The sequence below is a fragment of the Marmota flaviventris genome, chromosome 2 (genome assembly GCF_047511675.1).
Source record: "Marmota flaviventris isolate mMarFla1 chromosome 2, mMarFla1.hap1, whole genome shotgun sequence".
In the NCBI taxonomy this organism is placed as follows: Eukaryota; Metazoa; Chordata; class Mammalia; order Rodentia; family Sciuridae; genus Marmota; species Marmota flaviventris.
In genome coordinates, this window is record NC_092499.1 from 187,938,541 (window position 1) to 187,963,128 (window position 24,588).

Here is a 24,588-nt window from a genome sequence, read left to right on the forward strand (position 1 = left end):
AGAAAGAAATTGAAGAAGTCCTCAGAAGATAGAAAGACCTCCCATGTTCATAGTTAGGCGGAATTAATATTGTTAAAATGGCCATACTATCCAAAGCCATACACAGATTCAATGCAATCCCCATCAAAACACCAATGACATTCTTCACAGAACTAGAAAAAAAAACAGTCCTAAAATTCATTTGGAAGAATAAAAGACCTAGAATAGCCAAAGCAATTCTAAGTCTAAAAAAAGCAATGTTGGAGGCATCACAATACCTGATTTCAAATTATACCACAGAACGATAGTAACACTGCATAATACTGCCGTTAAAACAGACACATAGACCAATGGTAAACAGACACAGACAAACCCACACATCTACAGCCATCTGATCCTTGACAAAGGTGCCAAAAACATGCATTGGAGAAAAAACAGCCTTTTTAACAGATTGTGCTGGGAAAATTGGTTATCCATATCTATAAGAATGAAACTAAACCCGTATCTCTTACCCCACACAAAAATCAACTCAAAGCGGATCAAAGACCTAGGAATTAGAAACTATGCAACTCCTAGAAGAAAATGTAGGGTCAACACTCTAGCATATAGGCCCAGGCAGCAACTTTCTCAATAGGGTCCCTAAAGTGCAAGTAATACTGCCAAGAGTTAACAAACTTAAAAGCTTCTGTATGGCAAAGGAAACAATTAGGAATGTGAAAAGAGAATGGAAGGAAGTCTTTGCTAACTACTCTTCTGACAGAGGATTAAGATCTAGACTATACAAAGAATTCAAAAAATTTAACACCAAAATACCAAATAACCCAATTAATAAATGGGCAAACAATACTTCTCCAAAGCAGAAATACAAATAGCCAACAAATATATGAAAAAAAATGTTTAACATCAGTAGCAAGTAAGGAAATGCAAATCAAAACTATACTGAGATCTCATCTCACACCAGTCAGAATGGCAGTCATCAAGAATACAAACAATAATAAATGCTGGAGAGGATGTGGAGGAAAAGAGCACTTTTACACTGTTGGTGATTGTACATTAGTATAACCACTGAAAATCAGCATGGAGGCCCCTCAGAAGACTAGGCATGGAACCACCATATGACCCAGCTAGCCCACTGCCCCATATTTAAACTAAAGATTTAATGTCATCATACTATAGTGACACATTCATGTTTACAGCAGCACAATTCACTATAGCCAAACTATGGCACAAATCTAAGTGTCTATCAATGGACAATTGGATAAAGACAATGTGATCTATATATACAATGGAGTGTTGTTATTCAGCCTTAAGTAACTCAGTGAGACCCTGTCTCTAAATAACATATAAAAAAGGGCTGGGGATGTGGCTCAGTGGTTGAGTGCCCAAGTTCAATCCCTGGTACGAAAATAAATAAATAAATAAATAAACCTCCAGGGAAACACACACACACACACACACACACAAATTACCAATAAGAGAACTAAAATAGTAGCTAGCCTGCTGTGGTTTGGAAATAATTTAATTGTGTTCCCTGAAATATTCATGTGGTTCATGAGGTGGGGGTGCTTTTAGCTGCTGGAGTCTTTAAGGGGTGGAGCCAAATGGGAGCTTCTTAGTCACTGAGGGCCTGAGGTGCTTCTTGAAAAAAGACTGTTAAAAAAGCACAGACCTCCGCCCACCCCGGCCCCAGCTCACTCTGCCCCCCTACATCAACCTTTTTTCTTCATAAGTCACTTGTCTCAGTTTAATATAGAGACAAAAAGCAGACCAACACACAACTTTATAAATCCTACAGTTATTAGAAGAATAACAGAATATTTTAAATAAATCTATGCTAAAAAATATTTAGACTACCTGGATCAATTAGACTATTCCTCGAAAAGCATAACTTACCAAAATTGATGTAAAATAAAATAGACAAATCTAAATAGCTATGTATCTAATAAAAAAAAATGAACTCATAATTTAAAACTTTCGGTTTTCCGGGAGCTGCTTCTCTTCCACCGCTGGTGTGAAGCCCGCGCTCCGGGATGCTGCTGGCACCGCACGTGCCCGGGGGACAGAGCAGCAGGTGCAGGTGAGGCAGAGCCCAGGCCGAGTGCCCCAGCTGTGGCTGCCCCCTGGAGAGCGGCTCCCTGTAGGAGGGCCCTGCCGATGCTTCTGGCCTCCCAGGCCACGGCCCTAAGGAAGTGCTTGGAAGCTGATGACGTTCTGGAAGAGTGGCTCCTGCAGCACGTGGTTCAGGGCGGGAAACTACAGCGACCTAAGGCTGCACCACGAGGGGAAGATGGTCCTGAAGATGCAGAGGCTCCGAGCGGTGCAGACCTGCACATGTCGGACAGCACCCTCCACCCCAGCCTCCACGACTACGGGCTGCAGCCAGCCACCTGCGCCAGGACGTGGCCTTCATCCCAGCACACTTCCAGCGCCCCGTGGGGGGGGGGGGGGGGGGAGTCTATGGACACCCATCTCACCACGAGAGCGACTTCGAGATGGAGGTGTATTTCAACTGGACTGTCGAACAGGACCCATTTGGAGAGGCCACTCACTCCGCAGATGGTGCAGAAGTGGGTCAGAAGCATGCTTAGGCTCCAGAGGAGGCATCGCAAGAGGAGTCCCTTCTCTGGACGACATTAATTAGCATTTTGACACTGGTACTGGAAGTTCTTTTCTGACCCCCTGAAAGTACTCTAGAGCACTGTGCCCGGAATGTGTGAGGGTGATCGCAGTTTGCTGTGAACCTGGCTACTTTTACCTGGCTGAAATTCTGGTTATTTTTTCTAGGTGAGGGGTGGAAATACAAAGCCATTCAGTATTGTTACCTGATATCCCCAAAATAGGAAAAGCAGGAAGCAATTTTTCTTTTGAAGCTCAAAATTTCTATAAAGGAATATGCACAATAAGACATTGACTCTCCATTATGATCAGTTTGTCAGGCAACCCAAAGTGTATTACAATAACTTAGGTTTAGGGGCTGGGATTGTGGCTCAGTGGTAGAGCACTTGCCTGGCATGTGTGAGGCACTGGGTTCAATCCTCAGCACCACATATAAATAAATAAAAAATAAAGGTATTGTGTCCATCTGCAACTAAATATATATATATATTTTTTTTTTAAACTTAGGCTCTTACATAAAAAAATCAAAATATAAAGTTTCAGCATGTTTTCAGTAGTTTTACTAAGATCAAGTCAGAAATGAAATGATTTTTTTAAATTTCCCTGAGCATGGACTAAAGACCCAAGTCTGCCCCAAGTAGGGACATGCTATCTTCTATCTGTTCCTGTGCCAATTAATGACAATTCTATATCCCCCCTGCACCAATATTATCAGGCCTTTTGCCATTTTATCATTTGGGGCTTCCTATCACTAAAGTTCTTTGGTTATTAGATAACTTTGTTATACTACTTATGGCAGGCCACAAACCCCACCACAGAGTAGGAAAGGTCATAAAAACAGTAATGTTTAAGTCTGAAAATTAAAATATTTCAAATTAAGTTGCTAAATATTTCTACTCAATTTTTTAGAGAAAACCAAAGCACTGAAATTAAAAAAAAAAAAATTTAATAGGAGCAGTTCCCCTCCCTGTAATTAGTTTCAAGGGTAGGAGTAGCTTATGATGAAATGAGTCAACTAGCAGATTTTAAGCTTAGAGTTCATTTCAAAACTCTTTTATTGGCATAAAGATTAGAATGTTTTAGGGGCTGGGGTTGTGATTCAGTGGTAGAACTCTTGCCTAGCATGAGACACTGGGTTTGATCCTCAGCATCACATAAAAATAAAATAAAGGTATTGTGTCTACTAAAAAAAGTTTCTTAAATGAGAATGTTTTAAATAAATCAGCAGGGCTGGGTCTGTGGCTCAGAGGAAGAACACTTGCCTAGCATGCGTGAGGCACTCGGTTTGATCCTCAGCACCACATAAAAATAAAATAAAGGTCTTGTGTCCACCTGCAACTAAAAAATACAATGTTAAAACATAAATAAATAAATAAATCAGCACCAAATATTCCACTTTAGTGCATATGCATTAGGGCCCCCAGAAAGCATTTTATCCCTCTTTGCTGTTTTTCCCCCTTCTGCCCACTTTCCTGGGTGTTGCGGGGCTCAATGACAACAGTCACAAATCCATGACCTAGGAAAAAAAAAGTGTTACATTAATATAGAGTGGAATTCTAGTATCATTATAATTATTTAATTTTTTTAGGTTTACATCAACACAATACCTTTATTTAACTTATTTTTATGCAGAGCTGAGAATCGAACCCAGTGCCTCACACATGCTAGGCTAGTGCTCTACCACTGAGCCACATCCCCAACCCCTGGAATTTTATTTTTATAGAACTGAATATTAAACCATTTAGTTCCCCTTCCCTAGCTGTCACTAGTGATAATCCCTTGTGGATTGGGGGTAGGAAGGATGGACACTACTGTGTTCTCTAAACAAAGGAAGATGTAAACATCCCTAAAAAAAAACGATCAGTGTAACCAAAGCTATGTAAGATTCTGCAAGTGGGGGACGGGGTGCTACACAATGACATGGACCTTTCCCAAAATGCAATCACTGTCATACTTTAAAAGCTCAATAATACAAAACCTGGTACAGAATTTGGCTTTTTTTCAGCCTTTTTCTTGGCTGCTCCAACAGCATTCTCAAGTCCTGGTATACTATGCTGACACAGCAATTTGAAAAAGTGTTTAATTGCAGGACAGGTTGCACTACATACCTGATCTGAGTTTCTACAGAACATTAAATAATTATTTAAGTTGCACGCTTCTCAGTGGTTCCCAGGAAACTTAGATCTAGGCATATATTTTATAGAGTATCATACAGTGTTGACTATGCAAATAAGTTCTAAAGTTACACAATTATCTGTGTAATGTCCTAGTCCAATTACTGTAAGTGACCCATTGTGCTCTAATTCTGAAGTGACCTAGAATTGTCACAATGCCTCAGTTTATGGATATACGTTCTAATGTGTAAGGCGAAGCAATCTAAGTTTCTAAATAGATGACACATAAAAATAAAATCAAAGCACTAAAACAAACAACAAAAAATCATAATTTAAAACTTTCTTCACATCCCCACAAAGAAAACTATGTGGTTTCACCAGTGACTTTCATTAAGGATGAATTAGCACAAAAACTGACAAATACTTCCCAACTCATTTTATGAGACTAATATAATCCCAATGACAAATCTGACAATAAAATTTAAAAAAAAATTCCAGACTAATATCTTTCACGAATCAGTGTCAACAAATCCTCCACAGAATATCATCAAATAGAATCCAGCAATATGTAAAAATCGAAATGCATCATGACCAAATTGGTTGTACCCTGGGAATCCAAAGTTGGTTTGAGAACAATCCAAATCATAGAACAAACTCTATTAAATTTTTTTCAATTATATGCTCATGTAAATAAAAGCAGGAGAATCACTTGGAAAACAATCAACAGCTATTCATTTTAAAATGAAACAAAAGCCAGGTTCCATGGCCTGCCTGTCCCTCTAGTCCCAGCTATTCAAGAGGCTGAGGCAGAAGGATCACTTGAGCCCAGGAGTTTGAGGCCAGCCTCGGCAACATAGTGAGACCCTGTCTCAAGAAAAACAAAACAGGAGACAACTTCCTGCAAACCACAATTAAAAGAGAACGTACTTGGTCTAATTAATGACATTTTCAAAAGCCTATATGGTCAGGGCTAGAGATGTGGCTCGGTGGTAGAGCACTTGCTTAGCATGTGTGAGGCCCTGGGTTCAGAAAAAAAAAAAAAAACTAAAGTTAACATTATACACAGTAGTTAAATATTGAATGTCTTCCCTACTGGGAATAAGGCAAGGATATCCATTATTCCCACTTCTTTTTGCTGTTGTCCCTGAGATGCTATCCAGTGAGGTAAGCAAGAAAGAAGCAAATGAAACACAGTTTGTAAAGGAAGAATTACGATTGTCTCTATTCATAGATGAAATTGTTGTTTACACAGAAAATCTTAAGGATTCTATAAAATATTTTAGAGTAAATGAGCAAATCTATAAAATATCTTAAGTAAATGAGAAAACCTGCAGATACAAGGACAATCTACTAAAATCAATTGCATTTTGTATTCCAGCAGAGAAAAACTGGAAAATGAAATGTGAAAAGCAATTTCATTTACTGTATTGTCAGAAAACATGAAATACTTAGACATAAATATAGTAAATTATATTACCTGTATATAAAAATTCTCTACATTAAAAACCACAAAACATTACTGAAAGAAATTAAAGAAGACTTAAATAAGTGAAGAGATATACCAAACTTACTGATTAGAATATTCAATGTTTTAAGATGTCAATTATCCCCGAAGTTGATCTATACAGTTAAAGTCATCCGACCATAATTCAATCCAACCATTCTGTAGAATTGGGTAAATTGATATTAAAATACAAAGGAATATCCAAAGCAACCTTGAAAGAGGACAATTTGGAGGTCTAACACAAACTGACTTAAAACCTTACCCAGAGCTGCGGTAATCATGGCATACTGGCACCGGCATAAGAAATACAATTAGATTCAGGAACAGAATCAAGAACCAAGAAGATCCTCCTTCACAGGTGATTTGCTTTGGGACAAAGACACCAAAGCAATTCAATAAAGAAAGGAAATGTCTTTAGTAAATGGTTCTAGAACAACTTCATATGTACTACATAGCGGGGGAGTAGCCAGGTGTAGTAACAAACAGCTGTACTCCAGCATCTTGAGAGTCTGAGGCAGGAGAGCTGAAGTTCAAGACCAGCCTGGGCAACATAGCAAGAACCAGTCTCAAAAAAAAAGAAAGAAAGGAAAAAGTCTGGGAGTGTAGCTCAGTGATAGATGGCTTGACTAACATGTGAAGGCCCCTGATTTCTATCCCTAGTACCACATTAAAAAAAAAAAAAAATTGCCTGGCATGATGGCACATGCCTGTAATCCCAGCAACTCAGAAGGCTGAGGCAGGAGGATAGCAAGTTCAAAGCCAGCCTCAGCAACTTAACAAGGCCCTCAACAACTTAGAGAGACCCTGTCTCAATATAAAAATAAAAAGTGTGGGGATGTAGTTCAACAAATACTTGTTGAACTAAAAAAAGAGAAAAAAAAAAAATCTATTATAGTCAACCCTCACCTCCTCATACCACACCCTCAAATTAAGCCAAGATGACTCGTGGACCTAACATAAAAGCTGAAGCAACAAAACTTTCAGAAGAAAATGTAGCCAACTATTTTTCAACTTGGGGACTTAGGCTCCTTAGGCTTTACTTAAAAACCAATAATCATAGAAGGGAGGGAGGAAAGGAATAGGAAAGACCCTGGAATGTTTCTGACATAAATTTCCTGTATACATATATGAATACATCACAGTGAATCTCTACATCGTGTACAGCCACAAGACTGAGATCCTAATAAGAATAAGTTGAACTCCATGTTGGTCTACATACGTCAAATTACACTCTACTGTCATGTGTAACTAAAAGAGAAACAAAACAAAACATTTTAGAGCTTTGCCTGAGAATGTAAAGATTTAGAGGAACATAAGTAGGGAATTATATTGAAGAAAGGAAGAATAAATGGTTCAAGTAGTCTATAAAGAACAAAAAAATCAATCACCACAAAAGAAAAAGTGTAAATTAACTTATCCAAATTTGAAATGTCTGCTCATCAAAAGACACCTTTAAGAAAATTAATATGCAATTCACAGGCTGGGAAAAAGATTTTTCACAAAACATATGCATCTGGCAAATAGCCAGTATTTAGAACGTATTTTTAAAAAAACTCCTGCAACTCAATAATCTTTTAAAAGACCAGCCAATTGTAAAATGGATAAAAGATTAAACAAACATTCCACAACAGGAATATGTAAATGACTTGTATTCACATGAAAAAGTACTCAACATTATTCATTAATTATCAGGAAAAGGCAAATTAAAATAACAGAGATATTCTACATATTTACCAAATGGCTATGTTTGAAGAATAACAATGATTAGTGTCAGAAATATAATGTAGCCAGAATGCACATGTTATTAAGGAGGATGTAAAATGGCACAATCACTTGGGGGGGGGGGGGAGCAGGGATCTATCAGTGTCTTATAACACTAAACCGGCACCTGCTCTATGGCCCAAAATCCTACTCCTAGGTATTTATTCAGGAGAAAAGGAAAATATATATCTACAAAATGACTTGTACACAAATATTCCTAGCACCTTTGTCCATTATGATCAAAAGCCAACAAACATCTCAGAAGGATGGTGAGAAATACCATGGTATAGCCATAAGTAGACTACTACTGAGCAATTAAAATAACAATATCAACAAATCTCAGCCAGGCGTGGTGACATATATCTTTAATCCCAGTGGCTCCAGAGGTTGAGACTGGAGGATTGCGAGTTCAAAGCCAGCCTCAGTAATTTAGCGAGGCCCTAAGCACCTGATCAAGACCCTGTCTTCAAATAAAATATTTTAAAAGATCTGGGGAAGTGGCTCAGTGGTTAAGCACTATAGGTTCAATCCCTAGTACCACCAAATCTATACATAAATATATATATTTATTGATGCAGATGTGCATGTATATATATATATATATATATGCACATATTCATATGTATTTGTATCAATAAATCTCAAAAACATTATTCAGCTTGAAAGAACCTTGCTAAAATAGCAGACATGCCATATTATTTCATTTACCACACCCAATGCTTAAGCCACATTGTGGGAAGGATAGGCTCAGCATTCCCCGCACACATTCCCTCCATTCCAGGCTTCTGTCTTTTCTCGTTTCTCAGGAGGTTCCAGGCACTAAGCTAGTGCATGGCATGAATTCAAGAACTGGAACACAGGGCACAAGTGAGAATATCTTTCTCTTCTTGGACATCTACTCTCTAGGTGGCCAAAGAAGAGGGCTGAGGCTGCTTCTCTCCCTAAGGCAACTCACTAGTCCCTTCAAGAGGTTGGCACAATGGGTGGGTTGGAGGCTACCAACCACAGAGCACACAAACCTCCGGTGGGGATGAAGAGCCCTGTTCTGGAGCTTCAGAGAGAAGTGTCCTTCCAGGCCTGCATCTGATTCCTGACACCTCGACAGCAGACCTTGGACCAACCTCAGGCAGCTCTTTTGCTAACAACTGGCCCTCATACATACTTTTCATAGTACCAGGCACAAGTACAGTTTAATTTCATCTATACTAATGGAGTATACATTATACTTTTCCCCTCATCTCCAAGCTCATCTCTAAGCTCCCAAGCCAGAAAGTAAGTCTTCTTTAAAAAAAAAAAAAAAATTATTCATGACACTTGTTTAAGGCATTGAAGCAAACTTGACTCAAAGGGGGGGCCGCATGCGTGCGGCCCGGGTTCGATCCTCAGCACCACACACAAACAAAGATGTTGTGTCTGCCGATAACTAAAAAATAAATATTAAAAAAAAAGGGGGGGCCATGATGAAAGGTTTGGGGACGGGCTGGGGATGTGGCTCAAGCGGTAGCACGCTCACCTGGCATGTGTGAGGATCGAGGGTTCGATCCTCAGCACCACATACAAACAAAGATGTTGTGTCCGCCGAAAACTAAAAAAAAATAAATAAATATTAAAAAAAAAAAAAAGAAAGAAAGGTTTAGGGACAAAAACTGTTCATCAATTTGACAAAATTCTTGCTGAAGGCAGACCAGGGTGATAAGACACCCAGGGTCTGAGACCCTGTCTACACTAATGTAGCAGGATTCTTGTACAAACTGGATTCTACAAGGTCAGACAGGGAAGCCCAAGGTCAAGCAAAGGGTTCAGAGGAGCCCAACACAAGTGCTGGTGGAAGGAAACAGCCTTCGTCAGACTGAACAGGATAAAAACCCTGAGGTAAGGAGAAAGGACAGTGTGAGACTGCAGGTTGGCCAGAGGATCCCTCCCTGCTGAGGCACTCCAAGTGGCAGAGCACAGGCTGTGGTATCCACCTATGGGCTTTATGTAAGTCCTGGCCTATACACTACTCACGGTGTGACCTTGGTCATTAGTGTCCCTGTAGGTGAAGAACACCTTGACCCTGGCAGAAACTCACCTTGACCCTGGCAGCAGGGCCGCGGGAGCTCAGAGCCTGTGTGTGAACTTGGGGCTCTAGATGCTGATGCAGGCTTTCCAGAAGGTCTCAACTTGACTGCTTCCTAAAGAACTAGAGCCAAATCTCTTTCTTTGGTAACCTCTACATTTACATATAAATTGCTACCTAATGGCTCTGCCCTCCTTTATCTTAGCTCCAGATTCTAATGAGCTGGAAAAATATCCTGTGCCTGGAAATAATGAAGCTTCCAGGCAGAGGAACGAGAGAATGTGGTCCCCGCTTGCTGTGCTGTGGGGAAGGCAAGGGGAGGGGGTACATTGCCCCATCCCCACTGGGACACATGTCCCAATGTCTCAAAGGAAGGGGAAGAAAACACTTTGCAACATCTTAAGACACGGTGGGAAATCAACCATGAAAGTATGTGAAACGCATGACACAATTTGCAAAAAGTGCCTCATAATTCTATTTGTTCTGCCTGGTATACATGTTGCAAATACTTCATCCAAACAGAAACTGAAAATGAAGACAAGCCAGGAGCGCCATCTGGGGTGTGATCTGTCACTAGCCTTAGCTGCTCAAATCCAGAGATCTCTGCAGACACTGGGGTTGGAGGAGATGTTATAAAGCACCTTCCCCGGAAGAGTTGGGGTATAGCTCAGTGGTAGAGAGCCCCGATATGGAAAGAAAGAAGAAATAAATCACAGACTTCAATATCATATTACAGTAGTCCTTGATGTCTCAAAATGTCATTTATGTTCATCACTATTTCAGAATGTCAGTAGTTGTTAGACCTCCTACAGGATCTTGTCATTTAATGCATTAATAAAGAAGTACTGTGGTAAGCTGTGGCTCCTAGAAAATAGAGCTCTGCTATACAACATTTGCCAATTCCCTTGGTGTAAATATTCCTACCATTGCCAATTTCAGTGATTACTGTGTTTAACAACTGGTTTGCTAATTTCCTGAAAATTTAATGATCAGTGTCCTGGGAAGCACAGTTGACCTAGCTCCAGCCCACCATTGCACAGCAGTGGATTTTCCTGGGTCTGTACACCTGCCCATGTGTGCCTCACTTCCCGAAATTTCTGCAGCCTTCAGTGTAGTAATACTAGTAACAATAATAGATTTAAAACACATATGTATATTAAATCCTTACTCTAGGCATAATCACAGGCACTTAACATATTATATCTCATTTAAGCTACCAATCATCCTCTAAGGCAGATATTAATGGAGTTGATCTCCAAGGAGTGGGGGCAGAGAGGAGGAAAGATGTGGTCTTGACCCCTGGAAACATTTTGCAAAGTCTGAAGGCATTCTTGATTGTCGGAACTGAGTTTGCTACTGGCATCTAGTGGTGGATGCTGTTTAGCACAGGACACGAGCACCACCCAATGACGAATTATCCAGATGAAATGGTCAATAGTGCTGAAACTGAAAAATCCCATATTGTTGATATTCCCTTTTTTTTTTAATATTTATTTATTTATTTTTAGTTCTCGGCGGACACAACATCTTTGTTGGTATGTGGTGCTGAGTATCGAACCCGGGCCGCACGCATGCCAGGCGAGCGCGCTACCGCTTGAGCCACATCCCCAGCCCGATATTCCCTTTTTAAAGACAGGAAAAATGCATCCCATAGAGATTCCTTTGCCCAAGTTCACACTTTCCATACAGTAAGTTCTGAGTGAAGACTGGTTTCTAGCTCCCTGCTTTGCTCCAGCAGCTGTAGTGGAATTACTTAGCAGAAAGAAGGTACCTGCTTGGGCTTAGCCTCAGTAACACGAGTCCAAGATTCATGTCATGGAGTCTCAGGCATTGCATGTTGGAGGATCCAACCTCAGCTCCTTCTAGGGGTAAGAAGGAGACATGGCCCCAGAGATTATCCCCAGAGTGGGGTCAACCAGGTGAAACACTGGGCTATCTGAGAAATTCACTCAAGACAATAAAATGGCCAGGTACAGAGGTATAAGCCTTTAATCCCAGATACTTGGGGGCCTGAGACAGGAGGATCACAAGTTTGAAGCCAGACTCAGCAATTTAGTGAGACCTTTTTTTTTTTTTAAAGCTAGAGTTATAGTTCAATAGTAGAGCACTGGTCACGCATGTATGAGGCTCTGGGTTCAATTCCCAGAATTGCAAAAAAGAAAGAGAGAAAAGAGCAAAAGAAAGAGAAAAAAAGAAAAAGACAATAAAATGAAAAGGAGAAGTGGAGTACTGTAAGAATAAATAAATATTCCACAAATATTTATTAAATGTGTGTTATGTACCAACTGTACTCCAGGTGCTGGGATAGAGTAGCAAACAACAAAAATGGCTCTTGCCCTTGTGGAGTGTTCAGTGTGGTGGAGAGGACAGAGAGTTGAGTGACAACGTGGGTTAAAATAAGCCTAGACTGGTGCTCAGTTCCAAGAAGCAGCAAGTGAGGTGCTGGGGTAAACAATTTCAGGGCATCCTGTTGAGACAGGGTGGTCAGGGAAGGCTTCTCCCAGGAGCTCACACCTCATGAATGGGAAACCAGCCAGGGGAAGAGAGAGGAAAGGGGACAACTCAGAGGGTCTGGCATAGCGGGTGGGGAGGCCCTGCAGAGGGAAAGTGAAAAACCAGCCTCTACCTCAGAGCAAAACCTGTCCAAGGAAGGGACATCACCTTTGTCCTTGGAAAGACCCACAGAGCACTCCTAGGCACATTCCCACCCTGCTAAGTTGTTTATCTACAAATAACAGGAGAGATCTGCTGCGCCAGGTGTCCCTGACTCAGTCAGGCTAGGTGGAGATCCATAGCAACCCCCTAGCAGCCACCAATCAGCATGAGACAGGGAAATACCTGGGATGCCAGATGACCCTCCCAGTAGTTTATGGTGGTTGATAACGTGTTGGGAAACCATGTAGTTCAGCACGAACACCCCTCTTGGCTTAAGCCAAACAGTTCAAATGAATCCCCCTCTTGTAGTAACCAATCACCCCTACCCAACTTGTTCCCGCCAGTGAATGTGCTAATCATGTTTTAGAGTTGTTATTTGATTTTCCCGTGGTGTGTGATGATTTGCTAAGAGATGCTATGATGTATGTGAAGGCCCTGCCTTCTCCAAAGAATGTATAAAACTGCTGCAAACCCTGGGCTCGGGGCCTCTCAGCATCACCAGTTGCTGTGTGTGTGCGGAGGACCGAGCTAGCTCTCAATAAACACCTCTTTGCTGTTTACATCGATCTTGGGTCTCTGGTGGTCTTTTGGGGGTCCCAAATTTGAGCATAACAAAAGAGGTTGGTTGGGTCTAGCCATGGAAAGGAGACCACTGTGGCTAGGACAGAGGCTGGACTGGAGGGGCAGATCAGCCCCAAAGAGGGAAGAGGTCAATCAGCTGGGGCCATTCCACATGAAGCTCTGTAGGACTATGTCCCACCCACCCATGGGTGCAAAAACTCAGAACAGTTATGACACAAAACAGGTAAGCCCCAAGCTATGAGGGATAGACAAGGAGTGCTGGGGGGAAGGAGGGTAGCTTAGGCACCCAGAGGGACTTCTGGACTCTCCCCTGCTCCCCCGTCCACTTCCCTGAACCCAACACCTTCTGCTGACTCAAGATTCCCAGATGCTAAGAGCCAGGACCCAAAATGTGTGTGTCTATTGGTATATGTATATGTACAATGATAATCATGCTAAAATATTCAGGGGTCACATGGAAATTCTTAGTTCCCAGGTCAGCTGTGTCCTGAGAAAGCCACTCTAAAACTTGTCATTCAGTCAGCTGCCCACCTATGCCAATCACAGAGCTGGATTAACTCTGCATTTAATCCAACAAAGCAAGCTCTGCCAGGGAAGCCCAGAATTCTAGATCAGGGCAGCTCAGCTCAGAGAACAGAGGATGGCGGGAGACTGGGAGGCAGAGAAGGAGGGACGAAAACACGGCAAGTACTTGGTCTGGGTTAGTGTCCCTGTGAAGCTTCACTGTTCCCACATGAGCTTGTCTAATCCTGCCAAACACCCACTTAGAGGTTCTGTTCTCCAATTTTCTACTCAGGGACCTCATTAGACTCCTTCAGGTTAAGGACAGGACTCCAGGTCTTTCTTTTGCTCACTGAAATGTTCACCCAAAGCTTGGATTTCACCGCCAGTGACTGGAGAAGTTTCTTCATTCACTCAGAACTTAAATAAGTGGGTCGAGGAGCCATACCTTGCCCAAGACAAATATGGCTTCTGAGAGGAGAGAAAAGATAGCCCTGGTATAGGAAGGAGAGGCAGAAAAGAACTTGCCAGAACTCTCCAGAAATAACAAATACCTAAGAGGGGAGCAAAGGTATTGAGAACTTGGAGACCCATTTCACCATGTTAAGGCAATAATGTTTTACAAACTATAAAACAGACCCATCATTTTCCACCCCTATAAGTCATGATATTCTGTGTCCCTTCTCCCCACCCACCCTCATCCCATTAAATTAAGGGCATTTATTACTTTTGGAGGAGGGCAGTCACCACTTGAAATAAAGAGGCAATAGCTTAGCTTAATCTGTAAGGAGACAGTCATCTTAAAACTGGTCTGGCCAGGCACAGTGGCACACACCTATAATCCCAGACACTCAATGGCTGAGGGAGGAGGCTTGCTAGCCTGGGCAACTTAGAGAGATCTTTTCTCAAAAAGAAAAAAAAAATTAAAATAGCTAGGGATGCTGCTCAGTGGTAGAATGCCTCTGGGTTCAATCCCAGTACTAAACGAAATAATACAATAACTCGGCAGGATAGAGGGTAGAAAGAGGATCTTAATTCCAAAATCTTCCTCTTCCATATCAAGAACAGGGCTTGGAGTGTCTGAGCTTGGAGTTTCTCATAAGCAATGGTGACATGGGATTCAGAGCGCTCAGGAGTGTGTCTGCCCCACAAGAAAGTGATCTCTTCTAAACCTGAAGGTGGACCCAAGGAGATACAGAGAAGATGTACCCAGGAGAAAGACACTGCCTGAGTGCCTCAGGGACACCTCCCTCGGCCCTGATGCCAACATGGGAAGGTAAGAAAACAGAAATGCCAGTAGGTAAAGGGTAAGGAAAGATCAGAAGGCGCTTTGCTCCTCTGAAACTCTCAGACTGCTTCAGGGTACCCTGAGAGCACCCGTGGTGCAGAGAAACGGTGGCAGGGTTGGGGTATCCATTGCGGTTTCATTTTTTAAAAGCCTCTTGGAGTACTGTAAGAATAAGAGAGTTCACGTTGCCGCAAAAATGCCACCGATGTGGGAGAACAGGAAGGAAAGAAGGCCACAGAAACAGCCATGATGTGTCTGCAGGAAGCAATGACGTCAGAGCTTATGGGAAAACCCCAAGAAGCCATTTCTGTCTGCCACTGGAAGACCATGAATGGTGGCCTCATAGAGGACTTATAGCATTGGAGATGAAAAAGAGAAGACAGGTTTAAGGGACGTTTGGCGGTACAGGGTATTGATTTAACATCTGAGCAGCCATCTTAAAGGTTAACCACCATCTTATAATGAAAGACCCGCCGATTCCCTGTCCAAGAAAGACGCACGAGGCACTGGCTGCAAAAGCAAGAGGCGATTTATTGATACACAGGCGCCTGCGGGTGCTCAGTGAAACCTCAGCCGGAGCTTCGGTGAACTGGCACACCGGGCTTTGGGGCACAGATCTTTTATAGGGAATAAGTGGGTTAGTTCTTAGCATAGCACAGCGACAGTCTTCCTGTTGGACCTTCTGAATCCAGTCAGTGGGTCACCTAGGGGGTAAACTTGTTTTTCAACTTATTGTTCTTGGGAAAACCATAGAATGGCATCCTGTCTTTTTAATTCCTATTTTAAACCTGCATCCTATCCTTTTAGTTCCTGTTTTTAAACCTGCATCCTCAAGTTTGACCGTTAGGGTTATCTATATGGAACATCTTGTGGTAGCATTGTGCAGGACTTGAAATGCTACGTGCTGCTGGAGGGGTCTTGACATGGGGGTTGTATAAGGGAGCATCTTGCAGCTTCAGGGCCCAGGGGTTAGATTTCCTAATGTTGGGCCTGGGGCCTTGAAGTCCTTCATTCCCCCCTTTTCTTTATCCCGGATATAATCCTATATCCATTGATCTATCTGCTCAGAATTCAGCATTTGCTCAGTTGATGGCTCAGCGTGTTGTTGGAGTACTTGATATTGCTGTGCGAGGACCATAGTTTGGATTACGGACAGTCTTTCTTTCATAAATTGCATTAATTTGTTAAATATGCAGGGTCCAAATGTTAAAATTAACAGTAATATAATCAAGGGGCCAGCTACAGTAGATAATATAGTAGTTAGCCAAGGGGATTTATTATACCAGCTTTCAAACCAACTTTGGGAGCCTCACAGGGATTTTTCCCTTGCATCCAGTCTTTCTCTAAGCTTTGTCATGGACTCCCTTACTACCCCTGTGTGATCTGTGTAAAAGCAACAGTTTTCCTTTAAGGCCGCACAAAGTCCTCCTTCCTTCAAGAATAATAGGTCCAGACCTCGTCTATTCTGCAAAACAACCTCTGATAAGGAGGTTAGGGATTTTTCTAAAGCAGTTACAGAGGTTTATATTGCTCTTAGGTCTTGTTGGATTGCAGTCTCCAGAATCCCTAGCTGTCGAGGGCCCTCAATCAGAGCTGCAGCCCCAGTCCCAACCCCTGCCAATACTCCTGCTCCTAACAAGACTGCCAGGGTAATGCTGATAGGCTCTCGGGTGAATCAAGTCCTGCTCATGAAATGTCCCTCAAATTCTTCTGTGGAATAATAGAGTAGCCGTGGATAGATCTGGACTAACACACAAAAATCTTTAGACTGGTTGAAATTGGCTATCGCAACACAGGGTGTAATCCCAGTGTTACATGCCCAGTAGAGTCCTGTTGGAGGCACTAAGTAGCTGGATGTGTCAGAGGATGACACGGTTGCAGTACGTGCACAGAGCTCTTTTAATATAGAGGAGCCTCCTATGCATGTTCCTGAACCGGTTACTTCAGGCAGTGTCAACCTGTGTCTTGTTTCCCAGTTGCAGCTGGTGGAGGTGCCATAGGTGAAATTCCCATTAATAGCTACTCCTTCATAGTAGGGGGGGCTTGCCTGGAGGCAAATCCAGCAGGACTCAGTGAGATTGGGCTGGGTGGAATTGAGGGCTTGGTATCCCCCTTCAACTAGGTCCATTAGTCTTTCTCCTGACCCTGGTAAAGTAGGATTAGTGACAACTGCCATGGTCGGAGGAGTGGAGGGGGTTGGACGGATGGTATTAGATGGGGACGTTGGTCTTGAGGGTGCCTGTTTATATTTTTTTTTTTTGGAGGAGGAGCCTTTTGGTCTTGGAGTATCTTGTTAGGGCCTATCGGCTGGGGGTCAACTTTTATAGTTAACCTGATTTTGAATAGGACCCCCGGGTCATATGCAGTCTGATGATATACCCGTAGTCCCCATAGCTTCCCTTGTAACCAATCTTTTGATGTTCTGCCTGCCTTAGTAAAGGTAATGTTTAAGGGGTTGCAGGCAAACATGGTGCATGGCCCGTCCCCATACCATAAGGTGTTGACTGTCCCAGGTGTACTTTTACAATAGTCTGTAGAGAGTGGGGGCTCATTTTGCTTTTCTCTTTTCACTTGGATCAAATCCCTGGATGAGCTAGGGTTCCAGTATGCATCCCCCGTAGTTTCACATCCCCAAGCCTTACAATAATAACTTTCATGTTGCCCACATTTACGTGCTTGCGACTTAGTTCTCCCGTCCCTGGGGCATACATAGAATGATTTTTTTTTTTTTTTTTTCTTAGAGCTGCCCGAGCCCTTGGGTCCCTACATCCTGCCGGATAGCGTGAGCAAGGGCAGCCCCCGCTGGAGATGCACACTTCTGGCCCACTCGGTTTAGCTGGGTCAGTAGTTGGAATATCAAAGTCTTCTGACCCGGCCAGTATGTGACAAAGATCTGGCTCCAGGTTAGGCCACCAAGCCCAGAGGGGGTACTTTGTGGATGTTTTTTCCCAAATTATGTCTCCCACCCCCGATAGTATTTGCCATGTCTGGCGTATAGGCCGATTGGGATCATAGAGTTGGTGCCTAGCAACTGATATGGGGAAGATAGAGCACAGAGCAAGAAAAATCAACAGCGGGTAAGTCTTATCTTTAGCGGGTTCTGGGTGCGTTGCAATTTCCATTCAGGCTCTGGAGTGGCGTCTGTGGGCTCCTGTGGATGTGCAGCTTTCACGTGGGAGGCGTGGATCCAAGCGGTGATGCCGTCCACTTTGATTGCAGTGGGAGTGGTCAGCAGAATGGTGTAGGGTCCTTTCCACCGCGGTTCGAGGTTCTTGCTCTGGTGCCTGCGTACCCAGACGGTGTCTCCGACCTTGAAGGGATGTGGCAGCAAGGGGGTTTTAAGTTCCTCTTTGTATGCTGCTGCTAGAGGCTTCCAGACCTCGTTCTGGACCAATTGCAAAGCATGCAAATGAGTCTGCATAGATGGGGTGAGGGAGGCATAGGTTTCAGTTTCATAAAAGTTAACAGCGGGAGGTGGGGCACCGTACAGGATTTCAAATGGGGTTAGTCCATGTGGGCCTGGGGTGTTTCGGGCCCGATACAAGGCTAAAGGTAGGAGTTGTACCCAGTCTCTAGTGCCAGTTTCAAGTGTCAATTTAGTTAAAGTCTCCTTAATGGTTCTATTCATCCTTTCTACCTGTCCTGAACTTTGGGGTCTATAAGCACAGTGTAATTTCCAATTAATCCCCAATGTATTGGCCACCGCCTGACTTACCTGGGAGATGAAGGCAGGCCCATTAAATGTTTCCTTTCTGGTCCTCACTATCAGGATCAAAGGGAGTAAACCTCCGATAAGCCTCTTTTAATCTCTTTAAGAAGGCTGTCGGAGTTTCCTCTGACCCCTGGATAGTCTGTCTTACCTGAGCCAAATTGGTGGGCCGTCGCCCTGCTCCATGGAGACCCGCTATGAGTAACTGGCGATAGAGACGTAGGTGGTTCCTACCTGCTTCAGTCGCATAGTCCCAGTTTGGCCGGGTTAAAGGAAAAGCTTCCTTAATCAAATTTGTGAGTTGGGTGGGGCGCCCGTCGTCCCCTGGCATTTTTTTTTTTTTTTTTTTTTTTTTTTTTTTTTTTTTTGCGAGCTTCCAAGAGAACCTTTTGTTTCTCCTCTGTGTCTAATAGAGAAATCTTTAATTCTGCTACTTAGGGCTGGATAACCATATTAGCAAACATCAAGTCTACCTGCGTTGGCTAGAAATAAAAGCCTTAGACTAAAACTACTCTAGCAGTCCCTTTAACAGTTATCAGGCATTTCTGTCTAAGAATCTCTCTTGTAGCCTCCAGTCTACTTATTTATGGAAGTTACATTTAACTATTATTATCATTTAAGATGTCCAGGAACAGCTGTGCTTTGGCTTTGACTGTCTTTGCTAAGTGTTTAAGATGAAGCAAGTCAAACTGACTTTTGTTTCTACCTATTGTTTACAGTCAGCTGAGTTATCCTGGGAGTCCTCGGGAACTTCATAGCAGCTTTTCAGTTCTGCTAGTGCCATTTGCGCTAGGATGGGCCCAGGCCTTGCTTGACCATGTAGCTTCCCTCAGAAGCATCAGGGACGTCTCCCTTTTTTAATGACCCTCCTCTTTACAGCAAATGCACCGATTGGCTTTCTGTCCTCCACTGGTCTCATTAATCTCCCTGCTCAGGAGGTTATGTGGCCTAGAGTTGCTGAGCCCTTTGGAGAAGTCCCCTATTCCCTGATTCAGACTGACTCAGAGGGCAAGAGCCGAATATTGGTTTTCTTGGCCCTTTTAATTTAACTAATTTTAAAACTTGATCTTAAACATCCAGCAAATAAGTTAACAGCCTTATATTAAGAGCACTGGGCTTTAATGTTTATCTCTCTATCCTGTAGGTGATAACTCCTTATCTTATGTTGGCCCAGGTTGTGTTCTTAAAGCAATACCTCTTTAAAACATTAACAGGCAATCCTTAAACCATCTATAAGTAAACTACAAAACAAAACTAACTAGGGTAGAAACATATTTAGCTTATATAATAGCTACCTTGAATTCTAGCAGGGTTATACATCATAATTTTCTGTTTGAGATCCTAGTAATCTTGGCACAAACCTATTTTTGGACACAACTTTAACTGTACTGAAATCTTGCTTACTTTTTTATAGCCACTTTCACATGTAGTGAGATGGGACAGAGCCTTATCTCAAGTAAGGCAGGGCTCTTTATAAATCTCAAGTACTATAGTTCTGAAGCTGATCGTTTTACAAAGTTTACATAAATTGTTGTTCAAGTTTACATGAACATTAGCTAACACAACATAATATCATACCTAAAACATGAATTAGAGGCTGAAAGCTTTTAACCTTTTATAGAAAAGTAGTAATGTACTTTTGTGTTTTGCAATAAAACCTTTACATAGATTAGGCTCTCATTAACTTAAAAATACATAAATTGTATCTCAGAGTAGAAAGTAACATGGAACTGTACATATCTTATTGATAACGAGTTCAGTTATAGAACACAAATGATATAATTGAATCTTTAACATGCTTTTTTTTTTTTTTTAACCTAAAATTACCATACAACTTTAGAACACCAGCTTGATATAATGTTCTTTCGAAGCTTCTACCTTACAGACTTGTATACCTGGAAGATATGAACACATTAATAACACCATAATTATATAAACCTCTTTTTGTTCACATTTTGAAACAATACTTGTAAACTTTTAAATTTAAGCAGAGTTAACATTTTATTAGGGCCTTTTTGAACACCTAGAGAAACTTATAAGCTTAATTTTGAGGACAGGAACTGCTATTTTGAGCAGACACTTTAGGCCTAAGGCATTTTAACCTTAAGTTATATTTCCAGGTTTAGATGTTGAAAATTATGATACAAATTTAAGAAGCAATTTTTAAAATTTTATATCTTTTTACATTAGAAAAACTTGTTCACATAAAACTGGAAATAGGATCTCTACCATCAGAAGAAATTTCTTTGGTACCTCTAAACCACTTTGCTTGTTCTGAAGTTTCTAAAGTAGCATTGAGTTACATTAAATTTGCCCACACACTACCATATATATCTGAAATTAAGCTTTGAAAATTTCTAAGACTATTGCTATTTAATTATCTAATGTCATTTTTATGAGCCAGGCCAACGTTTTAATTGCTCTTCAGGCTACCCAGTTCAAAATTGAAATTTTTAATTAATTTTTTTTTTATCCCAAGTATTTAAGTTTTCTAGCATGAACTATCTGAAATCAAACTAAACAATTGCTTAAACCCAACTTTTAACTGCAAGATAGTGCAATGCTTTAGAAACCCATTCAGATACCAGATTGTTACAATAAAAAATTATTATTATTATTATTATTTTTTTTTTTTTTTTTAGACACACATTTAACCTAGATTATCTTTAAGAAACAATCAGACAACCAGATAAGAAAATATCTCTCCAGGTTTTGAACTTTCATTTAATTATGACTCCTATCAGTGGCACCATAGACTTTCCCATGAGTGGACCAGATGTTTTCACGTAGGGGCAACTGTAGGTGTAAAATCAAGGGTCTCAGCGTGACTGGCTTTACTGCATTCAGTGTCCCTTCTTTTTAAGTAAACAGAGGTGGCGTAATCCTTAAGATGTAGATAAGGACCCAGGGAACTCCCCAGAGCTAAATGGCTCTGGCAGCTGCTGGGAGTCCCTTAATCTTATCTTTCACCCATAGGATCAGTTCCTCCAGTTTGGTTTGACCTTAGGCATTAGACATTTTTTTTTTTTCCTAACTTTTTAGTAGCCAGCTCCCAAAAAGTCCATCCTCTGCTTGCAGTTGTTTCGAGTGCTAGGCTTCCCCAAGAAAGCAGAGTGGGAACTCCTTAAAAGTCCCCTTGAGAGTGTCAAAATTTGTGACTGAAAATTTGGTTCCCATTTCTAAAGCCAATTAACACTAATTTAATAATGAGGACAGGGCTTTGAGAAAAGTCAAAGCGAGATGTCAAAGTTGTTAAATCCCCAGCAGGCATCTCTATTTGCACTCAAGCCGGTTATGGGGGGGGGAAGAAAACATTGCTTCCCTAGTCTCAGTATTCAGCCTTAGATGGAATTTATCATCCGCCTTGGGCTGCATTTCCAAGCAGCCTGACTCCAGGAAGACCCGTTCGCTTCCTGGGGTGGAGGGGCCGGGAGGAACAGGGACGGGACAGATCCGCCATACCGCCGGGTGGAATCCTCCCGGCAGACTGCGCGGACCCCACCCATGCAGGAGGAGATTCGCAGAGGTCCTGAAAGGTTAAAAGCCATGATCTGGATGGCCATGCGGCCCCGGCTGAAAGACAATCTCTGACTTTGCAGATTAGAGAGAGAGATGGAGGGACTCTCCTGGGGGCCATTCAACTCCGAGGGTGGGCCAATATTGGCCACTCCGTGGTACAGAGTGTTACCAATTTTTTTCTTCTTAACTGCCACGGACAAGTTGTTTGCCCGCTCTTGAATGTCTTGCCAATGATCTAGAGTGAGGCTCAAAGGGGTTGTTAGTGATTGTCCCATGTTATTCTCAGAGAGGAAATAGAGAGACAGACACAACGACACAAAAACGAAACCAAACAGTGAGATCGCTGCGCGGCTTCGGTGGAAACCGAAAAAATCAGATGGCCTGGGAGAAGTTTGTACTTCTCCGTCGCCTACAAAGATGGTGTAATCCTCGGAAACACCGGGGGCCCCAAAGAAATGGACCCCTCTGATCCCTGGGACGTCTCCCAGGGTGGCAGGGGAGAAGTCCGAGTTCGTCAACTCCTTCTCAAACTGCCTCAGAATACAAATCGACTACAGAACTGCCTCAGAATACTAAATGACTATGCCTAGGATCATATAGTCTTACAGACGCTGCGCGGAACAAAGAACAGATAGCCAACAGGACAACAAGACAGAAAGTTTGAGCTGGCCAGCTTACCTCCCAGTGATGTCGGGAGTTCCTCGGGCAGGGATCCGGATGGGGTTACAGGAGTTCTCCTGGCTGGCTCGCCAAATGAAAGACCCGCCGATTCCCTGTCCAAGAAAGACGCACGAGGCACTGGCTGCAAAAGCAAGAGGCGATTTATTGATACACAGGCGCCTGCGGGTGCTCAGTGAAACCTCAGCCGGAGCTTCGGTGAACTGGCACACCGGGCTTTGGGGCACAGATCTTTTATAGGGAATAAGTGGGTTAGTTCTTAGCATAGCACAGCGACAGTCTTCCTGTTGGACCTTCTGAATCCAGTCAGTGGGTCACCTAGGGGGTAAACTTGTTTTTCAACTTATTGTTCTTGGGAAAACCATAGAATGGCATCCTGTCTTTTTAATTCCTATTTTAAACCTGCATCCTATCCTTTTAGTTCCTGTTTTTAAACCTGCATCCTCAAGTTTGACCGTTAGGGTTATCTATATGGAACATCTTGTGGTAGCATTGTGCAGGACTTGAAATGCTACGTGCTGCTGGAGGGGTCTTGACATGGGGGTTGTATAAGGGAGCATCTTGCAGCTTCAGGGCCCAGGGGTTAGATTTCCTAATGTTGGGCCTGGGGCCTTGAAGTCCTTCAATAAGTTTCACTTTCCTCTACTTCCTCTTACCCAAACTTCCCCCACCCCATTAGTGACCTACCCCAGGGTACCATAATCCTAAACCAATCCCAGAAGGACACCTGCCTAGCTCTGATGCAAGCACCCCTGAGCCTATCCCACAGCGCCACAGCTACAACTCCAAACCCCTATCCCACAAAAGCTGAACACCCAAACATCTGGGGGCCTCTCTCTCCTGTCTATAGAGAGAGGGCCTTTATTTGTCAGCTTTGACAAATAAAGTTTCGTGTGGCTCTCTGCCTGGTCTCCGTTCTTGCTCTCCCATCTCTTGCTTTCTCAATTTCCTTTCAGGTGGCAGATCTGAAAAATCAAGAATGGTTCAGTGAGGTGCCTTGGTGCACGCCTGTAATCCCAGCTGTTCATTTTAATGCAATAATTTTTTCAAATCAAAATGAATGCAAAAAAAAATCCATGATGAAAAAGATCAGTACTATGATTTTTCCTTTTGCCTCGGGCTTCAACATGGTTGGCTCAGCTAAGTTACTGATCCTGTGTTGATTAAAACTTTTGATATTTTGTTCATCATGGATTTTTTTGCATTTATTTATTTTCTTTTTAATATTGCACTAAGTCAACATTTAATCACTGAGGTTTTGATGACCCCTTAAATTTTGTACCTGAGATGAGGGCTTCACTCACCTCACCTAATCCCAGAAGGAGGAGGTCTGAGGAAAGGAAGTCAACCAAAATTGAGTCTTGGATACACATGAGGATTAAATGAGAACATATGTGTTAAGTTCTTGAGCCAGAGTAGACCTCTGGTCCCTGTTGTAGCAGACTCTTCGGGTACCTGATTCATCCCCTAGGCCTTCCCATTTCAAGGCACCCCCCACTGTCAATAGCTGCATTTCCTGCCTGAGGACTTTCTTGGCTACCAAATGAGATAGATGAGAAGTGCTGGGTAATGAACAGCCTGGAGCAACCCTCAACTCTCTCATTCCTAGGATGGGACAATTGT

At 42.4% G+C, this 24,588-nt stretch overlaps 1 long non-coding RNA gene and 1 pseudogene across 1 annotated transcript; one reads left to right on the forward strand and one right to left on the reverse strand.

Annotated features, from left to right (window-relative positions):
• The first annotated feature begins 2,009 nt into the window (after window positions 1-2,009).
• Window positions 2,010-2,654, forward strand: LOC114100436 (UPF0669 protein C6orf120 homolog; annotated as a pseudogene).
• Window positions 2,655-15,570: 12,916 nt separating this feature from the next.
• Window positions 15,571-23,590, reverse strand: LOC139704776 (uncharacterized). The gene is made up of 2 exons (XR_011706770.1): window positions 22,966-23,590; window positions 15,571-20,663 (listed from the first exon to the last, which is right to left on the reverse strand). It is a non-coding gene; the product is annotated as an uncharacterized lncRNA (long non-coding RNA).
• Between the last annotated feature and the right edge of the window lie 998 nt (window positions 23,591-24,588).